Raw genomic sequence first — 18,717 nt, 5'->3', positions numbered from 1 at the left:
CCATCTTCAAAATTCTCATCTCCTTTGCAAAACTTCTTGAACCACCACTGCACTGTATGTTAGTTAGCATTTCCTGGGCCAAATGTGTTGCTGATGTTGCAAAGTTGTCTCCGCTGCTTTAGGCCCCATTTTGAACTTAAATTAAAAAATCTCTTGAATTTACTTTTTGTCTAACATCACTTCCATAGTCTAAAATAAATATAAAATAAATAGCAAGTAATATGTCATTAACAAAAAACATAAAGTGAGAAATGAACATTAAAATGATATATAACGTAACGAAATTTATTTAAGAATATATCCCAATATCAAATGACAAATTTCAACAATGCAAAACCACAGTTACTTTTGCACCGGCCTAATACAATGCCGGACACCATACAGCCCTGCAATCATTCTTGGAAGAAGTTTGTGGACTGTGGATCAGATGCATAGTAATTGCATCACTGGGGAGGAGCAGATGGGTGAGAGAGAAGAATAGAACATAGGAGCCTCTGCTCTTTCTGACGTCTCCAGCATTCCTCAGGCCCAGGTATGCCCTCTGCTTGCAGGAGAGAGTGAGCAATTCTTGCAGCTATAAAGTGTTTGCTGGGAGTCATTAGACCTCACAAATAGAGATGGGGAATCCTAGTTAAGTTCCTGCGGAGAAGGCAATGGCACCCCACTCCAGTACTCTTGCCTGGAAAATCCCATGGACGGGGGAGCCTGGTAGGCTACAGTCCATGGGGTCGCTAAGAGTCGGACACGACTGAGCAACTTCACTTTCACTTTTCCCTTTCATGCACTGGAGAACGAAATGGCAACCCACTCCAGTGTTCTTGTCTGGAGAATCCCAGGGACGGCGGAGCCTGGTGGGCTGCCGTCTATGGGGTCGCACAGAGTCGGACACGACTGAAGTGACTTAGCAGCAGCAGCAGCAGTTAAGTTCCTGAGGCTCTAGAGATGGTTACCTGAGTTCAAAGTCTGGCTTCCACACTGGGTGGTAGCCTTAGATGAGTGACTCAGCTTCTCCTGGCCCCGGTTTCCTCTAGTGAAAAACGGGATAAATAGTAGCTCCTACTTTTGAAGTTATGATAATTAGATTATGATTCATTTCAGATATGTAATACAGGATGTCAACTTTAGCTCTTACTACTGCCAGCTTTCCTGGGGATATTGTGGTTGGAATCAGAAAGTTTTTCCTTTTCCTTTTCCTGATACTAGCCCATGTCATTGTTGACTTCAGTATACTTTACTGCCAATTGCAGTCTCCTGCATTGCAGGCAGATTCTTTACAGACTGAGCTCTGAGGGAAGCCTAAAGGTAGAGCCAGAGCAAAAACAATTGTTTGGGGAACTGTATATTATACATATATATATATATATATATATATGATATATATATATATATTTCATATATAATGTGACATCAAACAGTTGAGACTGTGAACACTATATTCTACATAAAAGCTTCAAGTTTCACCAGTATTAGGAGATAAATAATTGAAAGGTCTAAATTACCTCTGATAATTTCATCTAGTCCAGGCATTGATTTTTTTTTAGATGATTTACAGTGTTATGCCAACCTCTGCTGTATAACAAAGTGACTCAGTTATACACATATATACATTCTTTCTTATATGCTTTTTCATTATGTTTTTATTACAGGATATTGAATACAGTCCCCTGTGCTATACATTAAAGTGAAAATGAAAGTCTCTCAGTCATGTCTGATGCTTTGTGACCCCATGTTATACAGTCCATGGAATTCTCCAGGCCAGAATACTGGAGTGGGTAACTGTTCCCTTCTCCAGGGGATCTTCCTAACCCAGGGGTCGAACCCAGGTCTCCCACATTGCAGGCAGATTCTTTACCAACTGAGTCACAAGGGAAGCCCAAGAATACTGAAATGGGTAACCTATCCCTTCTCCACTGGATCTTCCCATCCCAGGAATCGAACTGCGTTCTCCTGCATTGCAGGCAGATTCTTTACCAACTGAGCTATCAGGGAAGCTGTGCTATACGTTAAGACCTTGGTATTTATCCATCCTATATATATTAGTTTGCATCTGCTAATCCCAAACTCCCAGTCCTCCCTCCGCATGCCCCCTTGGCAACTGCAAATCTGTTCTTTATGTCTATGACTGTTTCTGTTTTGCAGGTAAGTTCATTTGTACCATATTTTAGGTTCTACATATAAATGATATCATATGGTATTTCTCTTTCTCTTTCTGACTTACTTCACTTAGTATGATAATCTCTAGTTGTATCCATGTTGCTGCAGATGGCATTATTTTGTTCTTTTTATGACTGAGTAGTATTCCATCATATATATATACCATATCTTCTTCATCTGGACTGTTCAGTTGTTTCCGTGTTTTGGCTATTGAAAATGTGCTGCTATGAACACAGGGGTGCATGTAACTTTTTGAATTCTAGTTTTGTCCAGGTATATTCCCAAGAGTAGGATTACTGGATCATATGTAGTTCTATTTTTAGTTTTCAAGGGAACTTCCATAATGTTTTCCATAGTGGCTGCACCAACTTATTTTGCTTATAATATTGTGTTGGTTTCTGCCAATCATCAACATAAATCAGCCATAGGTATACGCATGTCCCCTCCTTCCTGAATCTACTTCCACCCTGTCCCACCCCTCTAGGTTGTTGCAGGGCACTAGGTTTGAGCTCCCTGCATCATACAGCAAATTCCCACTGGCTATCTGTTTTACAAATGGTGATGTATATATTTCAGTGCTACTCCCAATTCATCCCACCCTCTCCTTCCCCTACTGTGTCCACATGTCTGCCCTCTATGTCTGTTTCCCCATTGCTGCCCTGCAAATAGGTTCATTAGTATCATCTTTCTAGATTCCATATATATGCATTAATGTAAGACAATTTTCTCTTTCTGACTTACTTCACTCTGTATAATAGGCTCTAGATTCATCCATCTCATCAGAACTGATTCAAATGCATTCCTTTTTATGGCTGAGTAATATTGCATTATATATATGTACCACAACTTTTTTTAATCTATTCATCTGTTGAGGGACATCTAGATTGCTTCCATGTCCTAGCTCTTGTAAGCAGTGTTGCAATGAATATTGGGGTACATTCCACATCGATTCTTAATGATTTAGATACCTGAATATACTACGAATTTGTGAAATAGAGATTATGCCAGTAGGGAGAAATGCTGTTTGTGGAATTAGACACTAGAGTGAGAATTCTGTAAAATAAAAATATTCTGAATTTCAGTGCCACATGGCTGTGAGATGAAATTGCAGCTGCTTCTCTAGGAGCCAATAACGGCCTTTTCTTTTGAAAGAAAAGTGCTTTGATTAAAGTATTCTCTCTTCATCTGTAAAAAGGAGTATGTCCCAAGAGTCCTCTTAGCATTCTCCATTTCAGAATTATATGATTTTAGTGTTATAACTTGGGTATTTCTTTTAATGATGAGGATATAATTTTCTAAAAGAGCTGTTGAATACATTAAAATTCATCTGCATGTAGAAATTTGGAAGTGCTCATGTTCCATCAGTACTTTTGAAACATAACTGCTCTAGCTGTTTACTGTCTTTCTTTCAGGGACCAGTAATCTTCTATAAATATCAGCATCAGTCTCTGTGAAAGACGAAGCATTGACAAGGATACAGACCACACCTCCACACTAGACTACCAGCAGAAGCTTCCAGTTCACCCTTTTACACCTGTGCTCCAAAGGTAAGCACTTGTAAGCTGCTATAGCCCTCAATTTAGATAAGCATTCAGATGATAACAGCTTGATGATGATAAAGATAATGACTTTCCATTATCTGTACTCTTTCACCTGGCAGAATTTCAAAGAAGTTTTTCATCAGAAAAAAGAATCCATGCAGAAATTTAGTTAATTTCAGGAGAGGTTCTTTTTTTTTTTCTGTCACAAATAGATGTTGAGTTTTATCAAAAGCTTTTTCTGCATCTGTTGAGATGATCAACATGGTTTTTATTCTTAAGTTTGTCAATGTGGTGTATCATATTGATTGATTTGTGGATATTAAATCCTTGCATCCCTGGGATAAATCCCCCTTGATTATGGTGTATGATCCTTTTAATGTATTGCTAGATTCAATTTGATGAATTTTGAATCTGCGTTCATCAGTGATATTGGCTTGTAAAATTCTTTTTTGTTGTTGCTGTTATATCTTTGTCTGCATTTGGTGTCAGGGAAATGATACCCTCATAGAATGAGTTCAGAAACGCTCCTTTCTTTGTAATTTTTTGGATTAGTTTAGAAAGGCTTAGTGTTAACCCTTCTCTAAGTATTTGGTATTAATATAATTCACCTCTGAAGTCATCTTGTCCTGGACTTTTGTTTGTTGAGAATTTTTAAATTTCTGATTCAATTTCAGTACTAGTAATTAGTCTGTTTACATTGTATTTTTCTTCCTGGTGCAGTCTTGGGAGAGTGTACATTTCTAAGAATTTAGAAGGCCATTTCTTCTAGGTTGTCCATTTTATTGGCATATAGTTGTTTGTAGTGGTTTCTTATGATCTTTTGTATTTCTGTGGTGTCAATTGCAACTTTTCCTTTTCATTTCTGATTTTATTGATTTGGGCCCTCTCCCCTTTGGTTAAAGGTTATCCATTGTGTTCATCTTTTCAAAGAACACGTTTATAGTTTTGGTGATCTTTTCTCTTGTCTTTGTTTTATTTTGCTTTTTGTCTCTATTTCATGTATTTCTGTTCTGATCTTTATAATTTCTTTTCTTTTGCTAACTTTGGGTTTTGTTTTTTCTTCTTTCTCTAGATCCTTCAATTGTAAGGTTAGTTTGCTTATTTGAGATGTTTCTTATTTTCAGTAGTTCCTTCTTTATGTCTTTAGTTGTAGTTTCTGGTATTTATTTTTTTTTACTGCTGTTTGTTCTGAAAATAGTTGTAATTTTGGAGTGCTTGTGAGCAGAAGTGCGTTCAGTTCAATTCAGTCGCTCAGTCGTGTCCGACTGTTTGCGGCCCCATGAATTGCAGCACGCCAGGCCTCCCTGTCCATCACCAACTCCTGGAGTTTACCCCAAACCCATGTCCATCAAGTTGGTAATGCCATCCAACCATCAAGGCCTCTCAATTCTACTATCTTGGTTGATCTCCCCCATAACTTTGTATAATGAGATCATCATTTTAAATGGGTCTGGCTCACAGTAGCCATTTCATAAATATTAATTCCCTTTTCCTTTTCCTACACCAATACAGTTTGAACTTGACACAAGTGAAATGAAGACACAGCAGGCATTTGGGGTGATTCTCTTCTTCCTTGTGCCCATGGGGTCCTGGTGTGATAACTGGTTTTGCCCATCCATCTCTTCCCAATTCTGTGCTTACTGATGTGACATTGGTGACTTAAAATAAGCATAGTGGTAATATTCATACCATAAAAACTGACTAATTTCACAAATCAGAACTGTCTTGTTGTTTGAGAGATGACTGTTAAACTTTTATCAGTACATTCCTACTAATGTCTATCAGTTTCTTCAAGACTATATCTTGTTATTATTCAAGGCCACATTAAGTGTCTCATTTTGGCCACCCACTCCAGTATTCTTGCTTGGAGAACCCCTGGACAGAGGAGACTGGTGGGCTACAATGGGGTCACAGAGGTCTGTGGGGGTCACAAAGAGTTAGACATGACTGAGTGACTAACACTTTGACTTTTCACTTCTTTGTCATGACCAATAAATTTAACCAAGTTCAATTGGAAACAGAGAGCCTCAGCTGGATAAATACTACATTCTTAACACATTAATTTCTCTGTGGCTTTTTCTGGGAGGGGGAGGGTAAAAAACACAAAACATGAAATTGACTGTCTTCACCATGTTTAGGTGTTCTCTTCAGTAGTGTTACGTGTGGCTTGTTTTGTCTTCTCTAGCAAGGCTTATGAGGTGGAGGATGGGTGTGATTATAAAGTCTGAATGGTTTTACTTGTGAGAAAGTGGTTAAATTCTATTATGGGCATGCTTCAGTTCAGTTCAGTCGCTCAGTCGTTTCCAACTCTTTGCGACCCCATGAGCAGCAGCATGCCAGGCCTCCCTGTCCATCGCCATCTCCCAGAGTCCACCCAAACCCATGTCCATTGAGTCGGTGATGCCATCCAACCATCTCATCCTCTGTCATCCCCTTCTCCTCCTGCCCTCAATCTTTCCCAGCATCAGGGTCTTTTCAAATGGGTCAGCTCTTCGCATCAGGTAGCCAAAGTATTGGAGTTTCAGCTTCAATATCAGTCCTTCCAATGAACACCCAGGACTGATCTCCTACAGTTAGTTTTTGATTGATTGATTTCTGGCTGGCTCCATGGTGATCATTTTCAATGATGTGCTGGTAGAGCTGTTCCTTCATGTAGAGAGATTCTGAGCAGTTAAAGCACCTAGTCTACTACAATGCGCTTTATATATCAAGTGATGATAGATGATGGCATTAAAAATATTTAACAAGATAGTTGGTATTTTAGTTAAGAATGTCCAAAATAGTACAGTATATATAAAGTTAGCATGAAATTTGTATAATTGTAATGGGAGAGAAAGAAGAGAGTTAGTTAACATAATTCACTTGGTATTCCATCTGGTTAGAATTTTAGTTATATAATTATAAAACTAATTTCTTGGATTTAAAACAGAGACCATACTTTTCAACAGTTTCTGGTGTGATTTAATCATCAACACATGTCCACTCATATTGTTCAAATGAGACAGGGGATTTCAAATATTATTAACTCCACTTAAAGTGGACAAATTGTGATAGAAACAGTTGAGGTGAATAGTTTCTGGGCTCATTTGCAATGAAGTCTATAGTCTGAGTCCTCAGATGGCATTTCCTCAGAAGGTGATTGTGGTATATGATGCATCACAGAGTGTGGCACAGAGATTTGGACTGTGAGTCATTCCACCCTACCATTTTTACACCATTCACTACCTATGTGACCTTGGGCACATCATTGAAAACTTCCTAAGCCTTAATTTCCTATCTATAAAACAAAGACAATAATACCTATTGGACAGAAATGTTTTAAAAATTAAGTTAAATAATGTATATGAATATCTCTATACATTTTAATGTCATCTTCATAAATGTAAAGTATGAATGCTTCTACTCAGTTTTTAGTTACAGGTTATCTTCTTCATGTACAGCCAACCATTTACATGTATCTAATGTCTGCATACTACTTTTAAATAGTTTTTTTGGCACCAACCATCTGAAAGATACTGTGTGGGGCCTTTGGGATACCAAGATCTATCTAAAATGACCCCTGCCCTCAAGTAGCTAAACCCAAAGCTATTTGTTATTTAACCTGAGTATCTATCACCAGTTATTTCATATTACAAAGCCTTACCTAAAAAGTTGTAGAAACACCAAGTATCTGCTCATGATTTTTATATTATGCAGTCCTTCAGCAAAGTGTATAGCAAACAGCAAGCTTGGAGGACAGCCTTTCCTGGAAGGGTGTTTCTGGAGAAGGGTACTTTGCAACATTGAATTTCAGTTCAGTTCAGTTCCTCAGTCGTGTCTGATTCTTCGCAACCCCATGAACCGCAGCATGCCAGGCCTCCCTGTCCATCACCAACTCCCGGAGTTTACCCAAACTCATGTCCATTGAGTCGGTGACACCATCCAACCATCTCATACCCTGTCGTCCCCTTCTCCTCCTGCCTTCAATCTTTCCCAGCATCCGGGTCTTTTCAAATGAGTCAGCTCTTTGCATCAGGTGGCCAAAGTATTGGAGTCTCAGCTTCAACATCAGTCCTTCCAATGAACACCCAGGACTGATCTCCTTTAGGATGGACTGGTTGGATCTTCTTGAAGTCCAAGGGACTCTCAAGAGTCTTCTCCAACACCACAGTTCAAAAGTATCACTTCTTTGGCACTCAGCTTTCTTTATAGTCCAACTCTCACATCCATACATGACCACTGGAAAAACCATAGCCTTGACTAGACAGATCTTTGTTGACAAAGTAATGTCTCTGCTTTTTAATATGCTATCTAGATTGGTAATAACTTTCCTTCCAAGGAGTAAACATCTTTTAATTTCATGGCTGCAATCACCATCTGCAATGATTTTGGAGCCCCCCAAAATAATGTCTGACACTGTTTCTACTGTTTCCCCATCTATTTCCCATGAAGTGATGGGACCAGATGCCATGATCCTAGGTTTCTGAATGTTGAGCTTTAAGCCAACTTTTTCACTCTCCTCTTTCACTTTCATCAAGAGGCTCTTTAGTTCTTCTTAACTTTCTGCCATAAGAGTGGTGTTATCTGCATATCTGAGGTTATTGATATTTCTCCCGGCAATCTTGATTCCACATTGAGTTTGGGTAGTAATATTTTTATTTCTGATTGTACATTTTCTCTATAATGCAGTAGGAATTTAGCTCAGCAGAATACACATTCATTTCTTTTTAAAACATAGTCTTATTTACTTTTATGACTACAAATACAGTCACTGAAGTAGATACTGCTACTGTAATATGCCATCAGGGCTCTCCTACAAGTTTGAAAGACTTCTATCTCAAGCTACTTGGAGTATCTCAGAGTGCCACAACGTGGGTGGCTTAAAACAATAGAAATTTGTTCTCTCACAGTTTTACAGGCTAGAAGCTCAAAATCAAGGTGTTGGGATAAGCCATGTTCCTTCCAGAGCCTCCATAGAAATACTTCCTTGATTCTTCCGGTTGCAGTTAGCCGCAAGCATTTGATTTCTGTCTCTGTCCTCGTGTGGTAGTCTCCTTTTTGTGTTTCTAGGTTCATGTACAAATTTTCCTCCTCTTTTAAAGACACCAGTCATGTTGGATTAAGCCCCACTCAAACTCAGTGTGGCTTCCTTGGTGGCTCAGATGGTAAAGAAACTGCCTGCAATGTGGGAGACACACATTCCATCCCTGGCTTGGGAAGATCCCCTGGAGGAGGGCATGGTAACCCACTCCAGTGTTCTTGCTTGGAGAACTCCGTGGACGGAGGAGCCTGGTGGGCTGCAGTCCTTACGGTCACAAAGAGTCGGACAGGACTGAGCAACTAACACTTTTCATTTTCAAATTCAACTTGCTCCCATTTTAACTTGCACACATTCACAAAGACTATTTCTAAATAAGATTGCAGTCACAGGTACCAAGTATTAGGACTTGAATGTGTCTTTGGGGAAACATAATTCAGTTCATAACATCCTGATTATTTATATTATTTTTTATTAATAAGACATTACTATGGCACTTTAATAAACACTGAAATATGATTCAGGAAAATTCAGTTCTATGTTACCATAATCCTACTGAATAAATGGGCAAGGGAGCAGGAAGTATACTTACTTGTGACTTATGAAGCAGCTCAGAAAGTAATAATCTTAATTAAACTCACTAAGCTGTAGAGTACAAGCAGAATATGTTTTCTGTGTTCTGAGGACCAAGAATGTATCTTGAGCCCTCTGCAATACTGCATACCTTCAAGAGTATTAATGCACTGATATCTTAAGAATATTTGGGGACAACAAAAGGAAAAAATAAACAGAGTTAAATTTGAAAGCATTTGCACAGCAAAGTAAACCATTAGCACAATGAAAAGGCAACCTAGAAAATCAGGTTAATCCAAAATGTTCAATAAATGCATACAACCCAGTAGCAAAGAAAAAACAATTAAAAAATGAGCAAAGGACCCAAATAGACATTTTTTTCCAAAGAATATATTCAGATGCCCAAGGCTTGGAACATCACTAACCATCAAGAAATGTAAATCAGAAGTGCCATATATGGTTAGCCATTATTAAAAAGACCTGAGATAATAATATGGATGTGGGAAAAAAAGGGAACCCTGTACACTATGGCAAACAGTATGAACGTTTCTGAAGAAGTGAAAAATAGAACCACCATCTGATCCAGCAATTGCATTTCTGGACATATATAACCTGTCCCACCAAGTGAAATGACTATCTTCAAGATATATCTGTACTCCCATGTTCATAGCATTATTCATAATAACCCAGGAATAGAAACAACATGTCTTTTCATGAATGAATGGATCAAGAAAATGTGGCATATATACACAATGGAATGTTAATCAGCCTTGAAGAAGGAAATCCTGTCATCTGCAACAACAATGATGAACCTGGAGGGCCTTATGCTAAGTGAAATACCAATAAAACAGATAGAAAATGACAACTACCACATGATAGCACTTATATGTAGAATTCTAAAAGAAAAGTCAAACTCTTAGAACACAGAGTAGAAAAGTGATTGCCAGAGAATCAGGGAGATAGGAAGAGATTGGTAAAATTGTATAAACTTTGTTATAAGATGAATAAGAGTTGAGTATCTAATGTATAACATGGTGATTATAGTTGATAATATTGTATAACTGAAGTTTGTTGAGAGAGGTGAGGTCACTTCCCAGGTGGCACTAGTGTTAAGGAACCTGCCTGCAAATGCAGGAGACATAAGAGATGCGAGTTCAATCCCTGGGCTGGGAAGATCCTCTGGCGAAGGAAATGGCAATCCACTCCAGTATTCTTGCCTGGGAAATTCCATGGACAGCTGGCAGGCTACAGTCCACAGGGTCGCATAGTTGCATAGAGTCAGACACTACTGAAGTGTCTTAGCACATGAAAGAGGTGAACTTAAATAATGTTCTCACCAAAAAAAAAAAAAAAAAATAGGGATGTAAATGATCTTATTGTGACTAAGTGTTACAAGGCACATTCAGGAACGATTTCATAGTGTGATTCTTTAAACTATGGCATACAAAAACAAGTGTCAACACCAGTAGGCTACCATCATAAGCAGCATTTGGTGTCATGGAAGATGAATTAGAAGCTGTCACAGAACCTGCCATAGCAGCAGCTTCCCCTTCTAGGGTTATAGGAGCCCCTTAGATAGTCAGTCACTGTGACTCTGGGAGCTCTATCTGATGATAGCTGAGAGCAAAGGCCATGACATCTAGCTTCCAGTGGTACAGTGTGATCTTTCTTCTCTTTTTGCTTTTTCTCCACAAAAATTTGACAGTGAAGACCTTTATTGGTGGGTGGGGAGTGACATGAATCATTGCAAATAGAAATCATTTTAGTTAATAGACAAAAGAAGCTGATCTGGAAACCAAGGGATAATACTGTGTGTAAAGTAAGTTTGTACATTCATGAAAAATAAAACTGTGTTTTTTTATGTTCTGTTTTGTGTTTTGTTTGATATATTAGGGCATATGATAGTGTCTCCTGTATTTGGCGAAAATAAAATTATTTTGTAAACTTGAATAAGGGCATAAAGGAAGAACTTCTAAATCTAGAGTCTGCTAAGGTAGATATAGTGAAAAGTACTAAGTAGAAATGATTGTTATGTGATTATTTTATCCCATAACAGTGATCATTAATAATGACAGAAAAGGCAAGACCTTGATTTTAATTATGCCAGAGGTTGTTTGTAAAACTTCAAAAATCATCTCATGTCAAGAGAATACGTATATGTATATTCTAGTCTAGGAGTTGATGCTGTGAATTAACAACTTTGGATTCTAATTTAGTGTGAATTTTTTTTACTCAAGAAAAGAGACATTTTCAACAGAAAAAAATTGATTCATGGTACACGAATACATAATTTGAACTATATTTTAATGCTTTAAGTGTAAATGAATGAAAAGCATATGAATTACATCATTTTTAAAATATCCAAGTCAAAAGCATAAGGAGAATATGTGCTTGACAAATCACACACACACACACACACACACACACACACACACACACACACACAGACTTAGCTATTCCACATGGATTTCATTCTTTTATTTGCAGTTTGTTTCCTGTCCTTTATGTATTATAAAAATTGTCTTTATTTCAGAAACAATGCAAATAGCATTGCATGATATTTAAATAAACTCAAATGTCTTCTTGCATTCCATTTTTTCAATGCTATGCTAAAACTAAAAGGAATGGAAATAACCTATTCCAAATATAAGGAGGTTTGGAATGTTTTGGGGCTTCCCTGGTGGCTCAGAGAGTAAAGCGATAATAAGTCTACTCTTTTTCATTTTCTTCAGAGTCCACTTGTCTTGTTTTTGTTGTTGTCCAGTCACTAAGTCGTGTCTGACTCTTTCGTGACTCCATGGACTGTATTATAGATGAATTCATGGTCCTTATTTGATAGTTCCACTCCAGCTTCAGATGTTTTTCAAGTTATATCTGTGCTTAGAACTATTTTTTTCTTAATGTCTTTTTTTTCTTCCAGTTTTAAAAGCATTCTAATTCTAATACTCAAATATGTCCAAAAATATTACTTTTGCCAGTAAAGCTTTTTAAAGCTATTTGGAAAAAGATGATATTTTTATGGGTAGAATCAAAAATCATTCAACTATACAAGAGTTTGGTTTGCCATAGGGAAACTCCTGGTTCATTTCCTTGAGACAAAACTCTTCCATCCTTAGTCTTGGAAGCTGTTAATCAATCTAAGAAGTATTAACACCTTTGCAGTTGTTCAAGAATCATCTGAATGAACTCCTAGCCCTTGACAATGGCAGGTGTGGGTTGAGGGCAGCATTGTGCCCAAGCCACATTAGATATGTAGCTGTGGAACCTAAATGTGAGAACAGTGCCATCAGTATCAGTATATTTGAAATGCTTGATTATGAAGGAACAGAAGTTCCTTTTCTGAAAGTGGTTAAGGGTAGTTAATCATGTTTGTTATTAAGGCCAAAGGTACACAGAAATTTCTAACATAGCCATTGTAGGTCAACGTGCAATAGACGCACCACATTCTCTCTAAAACTTACAAACTCAGAAGCAAATGAGAAAAATAGACAAATGATGTATATATCCATTTGATGTAAATATTACATCCTAACAGAAGGCAAGTGTATCCCTATGATCAGGTGATAGAGAAGTCTGCAAAGCCATTATGTATGCTTAGTCACTAAGCTGTGTCTGATTCTTTGTGACCCCATGGACTGTAGCCCTCCAGGCTCCTCTGTCCGTGGGATTCTCCAGGCAAGAATACTGCAGTGGGTTGCCATTTCCTACTTCAGGGGATCTTCCCCAACCAGGGATCAAACCTGCATCTCTTACATCTCTCGCATTGGTAGGCAGATTCTTTACCACTGAGCTTCCTGGGAAGCCTCATTAGGATTCATTAATCAGGTATTTCAAATCTTATATTCTTGAACAACACAGGTTTGAAGTACATGGGTCTATTTACATGCAAGTGTTTTTTGTTTTGTTATTTTAATAGCAGATAATATGGTTCTACAGAAGCTTAGCTGGTTGAATATGCAGATACAGAACTGAAGATACAAGGAATTTAGGGACACAGAAGGCTGACTCTAAGTTATGTTTAGACTTTGAACTGAATGCAGGGTTGGTGCCCCTAATACCCAAATTGTTCAAGGGTTAGCTGTGAACATAAATGAGAAATAAAACTCTTTCTTGTCAGAAAGAACCTATGGGAAATGTTTTTCTACTTCTAAAATATATATTTAAATTACTTGAATCATTCCAACATAAAAAATACATATAAAGAATAAATATTATCCTGAAATAATTGGCTTAATTTAATTGCTCACAATATACCATTCTAATTCTTACTGTGCAGAATCCAAGGTGATATTTTTATGACTAAGAGTAATATCTGTTAGCTTTTTCGCTTAAAGAAGTCAAGGGAAAGTATTTTATTCAGCTGGTAAGAATGAAAGTAGAAGTTGAAATGCAAAAGGTAATGACACTTATTAGCTAATCAAGTTTATTACTGATCATTCTTCATGTTTTTGTGATTGAAAAATATTCTGATCTTGAAACTGAATAATAGTAAATTTTCAAGTCTGAAATTCAAGTACTGATTCTACCAATGACCTGATGAATGATCTAAGCCTAGGTACCCAGCCTAGGCATAAAAATTGTTTCCAAAGTCCTGACATTTGTGGAATAGTTTCCTGAAGTAGAAAATGTAGATAAAAATAAAATTATTTACCTTATGATGTTGTTATGAGAATCAGGTAAAGAATGTTTGTGAAATAGTTTTATATCTTTAAAAATACTAATGGTTGGTTTAAAAAATTCATCCGAGTACATTTAAAAGATCGTATTGGTTTTATTCAGGGATTCATGAAACAGGTAGCATGCAGTCTAGCAGATACAAAGGAGCTGCAAAGAATTTTACAAGGCAAGAGATTTTGTCAGCCGAAGAGAGCAGGAACAAGGAAGTTGTACAAGGCAGGAAAAATCAGATTGATTATTGAAGGTTACTTTCTTTATAAGGGATGGTGGGGGTCTACCAGACAGATTACCTAAGTGATGGTGATAAGAAGTGATGACTACTGGTTTTTCCAGTAGTCATGTATGGATGTGAGAGTTGGAGCATAAAGAAAACTGAGTGCTGAAGAATTGATGCTCTTGAATGGTGGTGTTGGAGAAGACTTTTGAGAGTCCCTGGGACTGCAAGGAGATCAAACCAGTCAATCCTAAAGGAAATCAACCATGAATATTCATTGGAAGGACTGATGCTGAAGCTGAAGCTCCAATATTTTGGCCAGCTGATGTGAAGAACTGACTCATTGGAAAAGACCCTGATGCTGGGCAAGATTGAAGGTAGGAGGAGGAGGGGATGACAGAGGATGAGATGGTTGGATGGCATCACCAACTCAATGGACATGAGCTTGAGTGAACTCCAAGAGATAGTGAAGGGCAGGGAAACCTGGCGTGCTGCAGTCCATGGGGTCGCAAAAGTCAGACATGCTGGAACAACTGAACTGAGCTGGTGATCAGAAGAGTCCTGATGAGTCTGAGATTCCACATCTGGGAGAGTCGAAACTGTGATTAAGCCTCAGTTTGGTGATGTAGGGCTTAGTGTAAGTGATTTCTTTGGGGGAACTAATGTTTGTTTTTAGTTGCCTAGTGACTACTGACAAAGGAATTGTGTTAATAATTATTTCAGTGTGATTAACATATTTCTGCACTATTTATCATTACCCATATGATATTTATACTATATTAGATGAGCTAAGAAATATTTTCTGTATCTAAATTTAGTAAGAACTATTTCAATATAACTTCTAACAAAAATAGTCATGGCTATTTGTCACATATAAAATGAGCATTAATTATCAGATAAATGTTTTTCTTTTTAATTCATTATATCCTGCTGCTGCTGCTAAGTCTCTTCAGTCGTGTCCGACTCTGTGAGACCCCATAGACAGGCTCCCCCATCCCTGGGATTCTCCAGGCAAGAATACTGGAATGGGTTGCCAGTTCCTTCTCCAATGCAGGAAAGTGAAAAGTGAAAGTGAAGTCGCCCAGTCGTGTCTGACCCCTAGCGACCCCATGGACTGTAACCTACCAGGCTCCTCCGTCCGTGGGATTTTCCAGGCAAGAGTACTGGAGTGGGGTGCCATTGCCTTCTCCCATTATATCCTATGTAAACTCAAAACCTTAAGGAATCCAAGTATTGGCTAAAAAGTTAGATTTGTTTCACCTTGGATATCAACTAGGAATTTGCCTCAGGGCAATGGGAAGACAAAGTTAAGAGCACTGACAAGAAGAGAGCAGAGGAAGTGAGAGCGTGGAGAAACGTGACGGTGGGCCTCTACAGAGTCACAGGAAGAGAGGCTCTACCTCCCACACAGTGTCTCAAGTGTTCTCAGCTCATGAGAGAGCTTTAAAGCAATCTCCAGTATCTCAGTGTTTGGGCTGTGCTCCCTTGTTTAGGAGGGAGTCCAGGCTTGCTTCTGAACCTCCTTCCCCAGAGGTAGAGGGGAAGAGGCTGACTCTAGGTCATTACTGTTGGTCGCTGCTGCCATCATCCCCTCTCTACCTGTGGTCCCCATTGCTCTCAGCTCTGGAGCTGGCCTCCTGTAAGTCAGCCTCACCTTCCTCCACACCCTGCCCAGTCTGCTGCTGCTGATTCCTCAGACCCACTGACCCCCAGGGCTTTTCTCCCTCTGTGGGGAAAGGAGAGAAACTTTATTCCTATCTCATGAACAACTTTCTCCAAGAGAGAATCCCACAGTAGGACTGGGGAACCTCAATTGCACAGTTTACTCCTAGCCAGGGTGAACTAGAAATCTGGACAAGAAAGGAAGGGAGGATTAGTATGGGGTGGCGGTGGTGGTAAGGGGCTTCCCAGGTGGCTCAGTGGTAAAGAATTTGCTGCCAATGTAGGAGATGCAGGAGATGCAGATTCGGTCCCTGAGTGAGGAAGTTCCCCTGGAGGAGGAAATGACAACCCACTCCACTGTTCTTGCCTGAAAAATCCTATGGACAGAGAGGGCAGCGGGCTACATTCCATGGGGTTGCAAAGAGACAGACATGACTGAGCAACTGAGCATCCACACACATTAACTTAGTGTGATAATCATTTTATAATATATACACACATCAAAGCATTATATTGTACACACTAATGCAGTGTTATATGTCAATTGTATCTCAGTAAAACTTGAAAAAATAAGACAATTATTTCTACCTATAAAGGCATTTATTCTTAAACATGTTCAAAATACAATTGACAGTAAAATGAACACATTAGATATAGTTTCTATGGACCACTGACATTTGTTGCAGAAGCATTTACTTTGGCTACGTAAACTTTTAAAAAAAATTTGTTGGAGTGTAATTGATTTACAGTGTTGTGTTACTTTCAGATGTACAGTAAAGTGAATCACTTATACAGACACATATACCTACTCTTTTTTTTTTTTTTAAGATTTTATAGTACTACATTTATTTATTTATTTTTTTTTTATAAATTTATTTATTTTAGTTGGGGGCTAATTACTTTACAATATTGTAATAGTTTTTGCCATACATTGGCATGAATCAGCCATGGGTTTACATGTGTTCCCCTTCCTGGACCCCCCACCCACCTCCCTCCCCATCCCATCCCTCTGGGTCATCCCATTGCCCCGGCCCTGAGCCCTTGTCTCATGCATCGAACATGGAATGGTGTTCTGTTTCACATACGATAATATACATGTTTCAATGCTATTCTCCCAGAACGTCCCACCCTCACCTTCTCCCTCAGAGTCCATAAAATTGTTCCATGCATCTGTGTCTCTTATTCTGTCTCGCATATAGGGTTATCGTTACCATCTTTCAAATTCCATATATATGCATTAGTATACTGTATTGTTGTTTTTCTTTCTGGCTTACTTCACTCTGTATAATGGGCTCCAGTTTCATCCATCTCAGTAGAACCGATTCAAATGTATTTTTTTAATGGCTGAGTAATATTCCATTGTGTATATGTACCACAGCTTCCTTATCCATTCGTCTGCTGATGGACATCTAGGTTGCTTCCATGTCCTGGCTATTGTAAACAGTGCTGCGATGAACATTGGGGTACACGCGCCTCTTTCAATTCTGGTTTCCTCGGTGTATATGCCCAGCAGTGGGATTGCTGGGTCATATGGCAGTTCTATTCCCAGTTTTTTGAGGAATCTCCACACTGTTCTCCATAGTGGCTGTACTAGTTTGCATTCCCACCAACAGTGTAAGAGGGTTCCCTTTTCTCCACACCCTCTCCAGCATTTATTGCTTGTAGACTTTTGGATAGCAGCCATTCTGACTGGTGTGAAATGATACCTCATTGTGGTTTTGATTTGCATTTCTCTAATAATGAGTGATGTTGAGCATCTTTTCATGTGTTTGTTAGCCATCTGTATGTCTTCTTTGGAGAAATGTCTGTTTAGTTCTTTGGCCCATTTTTTGATTGGGTCGTTTATTTTTCTGGAATTCAGCTGCAGAAGTTGCTTGTATATTTTTGAGATTAATTGTTTGTCTGTTGCTTCATTTGCTATTATTTTCTCCCATTCTGAAGGCTGTCTTTTCACCTTGCTTATAGTTTCCTTTGTTGTGCAAAAGCTTTTAATTTTAATTAGGTCCCATTTGTTTATTTTTGCTTTTATTTCCAATATTCTGGGAGGTGGGTCATGGAGGATCCTGCTGTGATTTATGTCGGAGAGTGTTTTGCCTATGTTTTCCTCTAGGAGTTTTATAGTTTCTGGTCTTACGTTTAGATCTTTAATCCATTTTGAGTTTATTTTTGTGTACGGTGTTAAGAAGTGTTCTAGTTTCATTCTTTTACAAGTGGTTGACCAGTTTTCCCAGCACCACTTGTTAAAGAGATTGTCTTTTCTCCATTGTATATTCTTGCCTCCTTTGTCAAAGATAAGGTGTCCATATGTGCGTGGGTTTATCTCTGGGCTTTCTATTTTGTTCCATTGATCTATATTTCTATCTTTGTGCCAGTACCATACTGTCTTGATGACTGTGGCTTTGTAGTAGAGCCTGAAGTCAGGCAGGTTGATTCCTCCAGTTCCATTCTTCTTCCTCAAGATTGCTTTGGCTATTCGAGGTTTCTTATATTTCCATACAAATTGTGAGATGATTTGTTCCAGTTCTGTGAAAAATACCATTGGTAGCTTGATAGGGATTGCATTGAATCTATAGATTGCTTTGGGTAGTATACTCATTTTCACTATATTAATTCTTCCAATCCATGAACACGGTATATTTCTCCATCTGTTTGTGTCCTCTTTGATTTCTTTCATCAGTGTTTTATAGTTTTCTATATATAAGTCTTTTGTTTCTTTAGGTAGATATATTCCTAAGTATTTTATTCTTTTTGTTGCAATGGTGAATGGTATTGTTTCCTTAATTTCTCTTTCTGTTTTCTCATTATTGGAGTATAGGAATGCAAGGGATTTCTGTGTGTTAATTTTATATCCTGCAACTTTACTATATTCATTGATCAAC

General features: G+C 38.3%; 1 long non-coding RNA gene across 1 annotated transcript in view; it reads left to right on the top strand.

Annotated features, from left to right (window-relative positions):
- Window positions 1–5,325, top strand: part of LOC145524784 (uncharacterized) — a 211,193-nt gene extending 205,868 nt beyond the window's left edge. Inside the window, exon 3 of the long non-coding RNA XR_014067837.1 lies at window positions 3,567–5,325. This is a non-coding gene — a long non-coding RNA (uncharacterized LOC145524784). The remainder of the gene's footprint in view (window positions 1–3,566) is intronic.
- The last annotated feature ends 13,392 nt before the right edge of the window (window positions 5,326–18,717 follow it).

Source organism: Giraffa tippelskirchi, chromosome 10 (genome assembly GCF_054371585.1).
Source record: "Giraffa tippelskirchi isolate mGirTip1 chromosome 10, T2T-mGirTip1v1.2.pri, whole genome shotgun sequence".
NCBI lineage: Eukaryota > Metazoa > Chordata > Mammalia > Artiodactyla > Giraffidae > Giraffa > Giraffa tippelskirchi.
The sequence above is the reverse complement of the archived record's forward strand: the minus strand, read 5'-3'. Positions and strand labels throughout refer to the sequence as shown.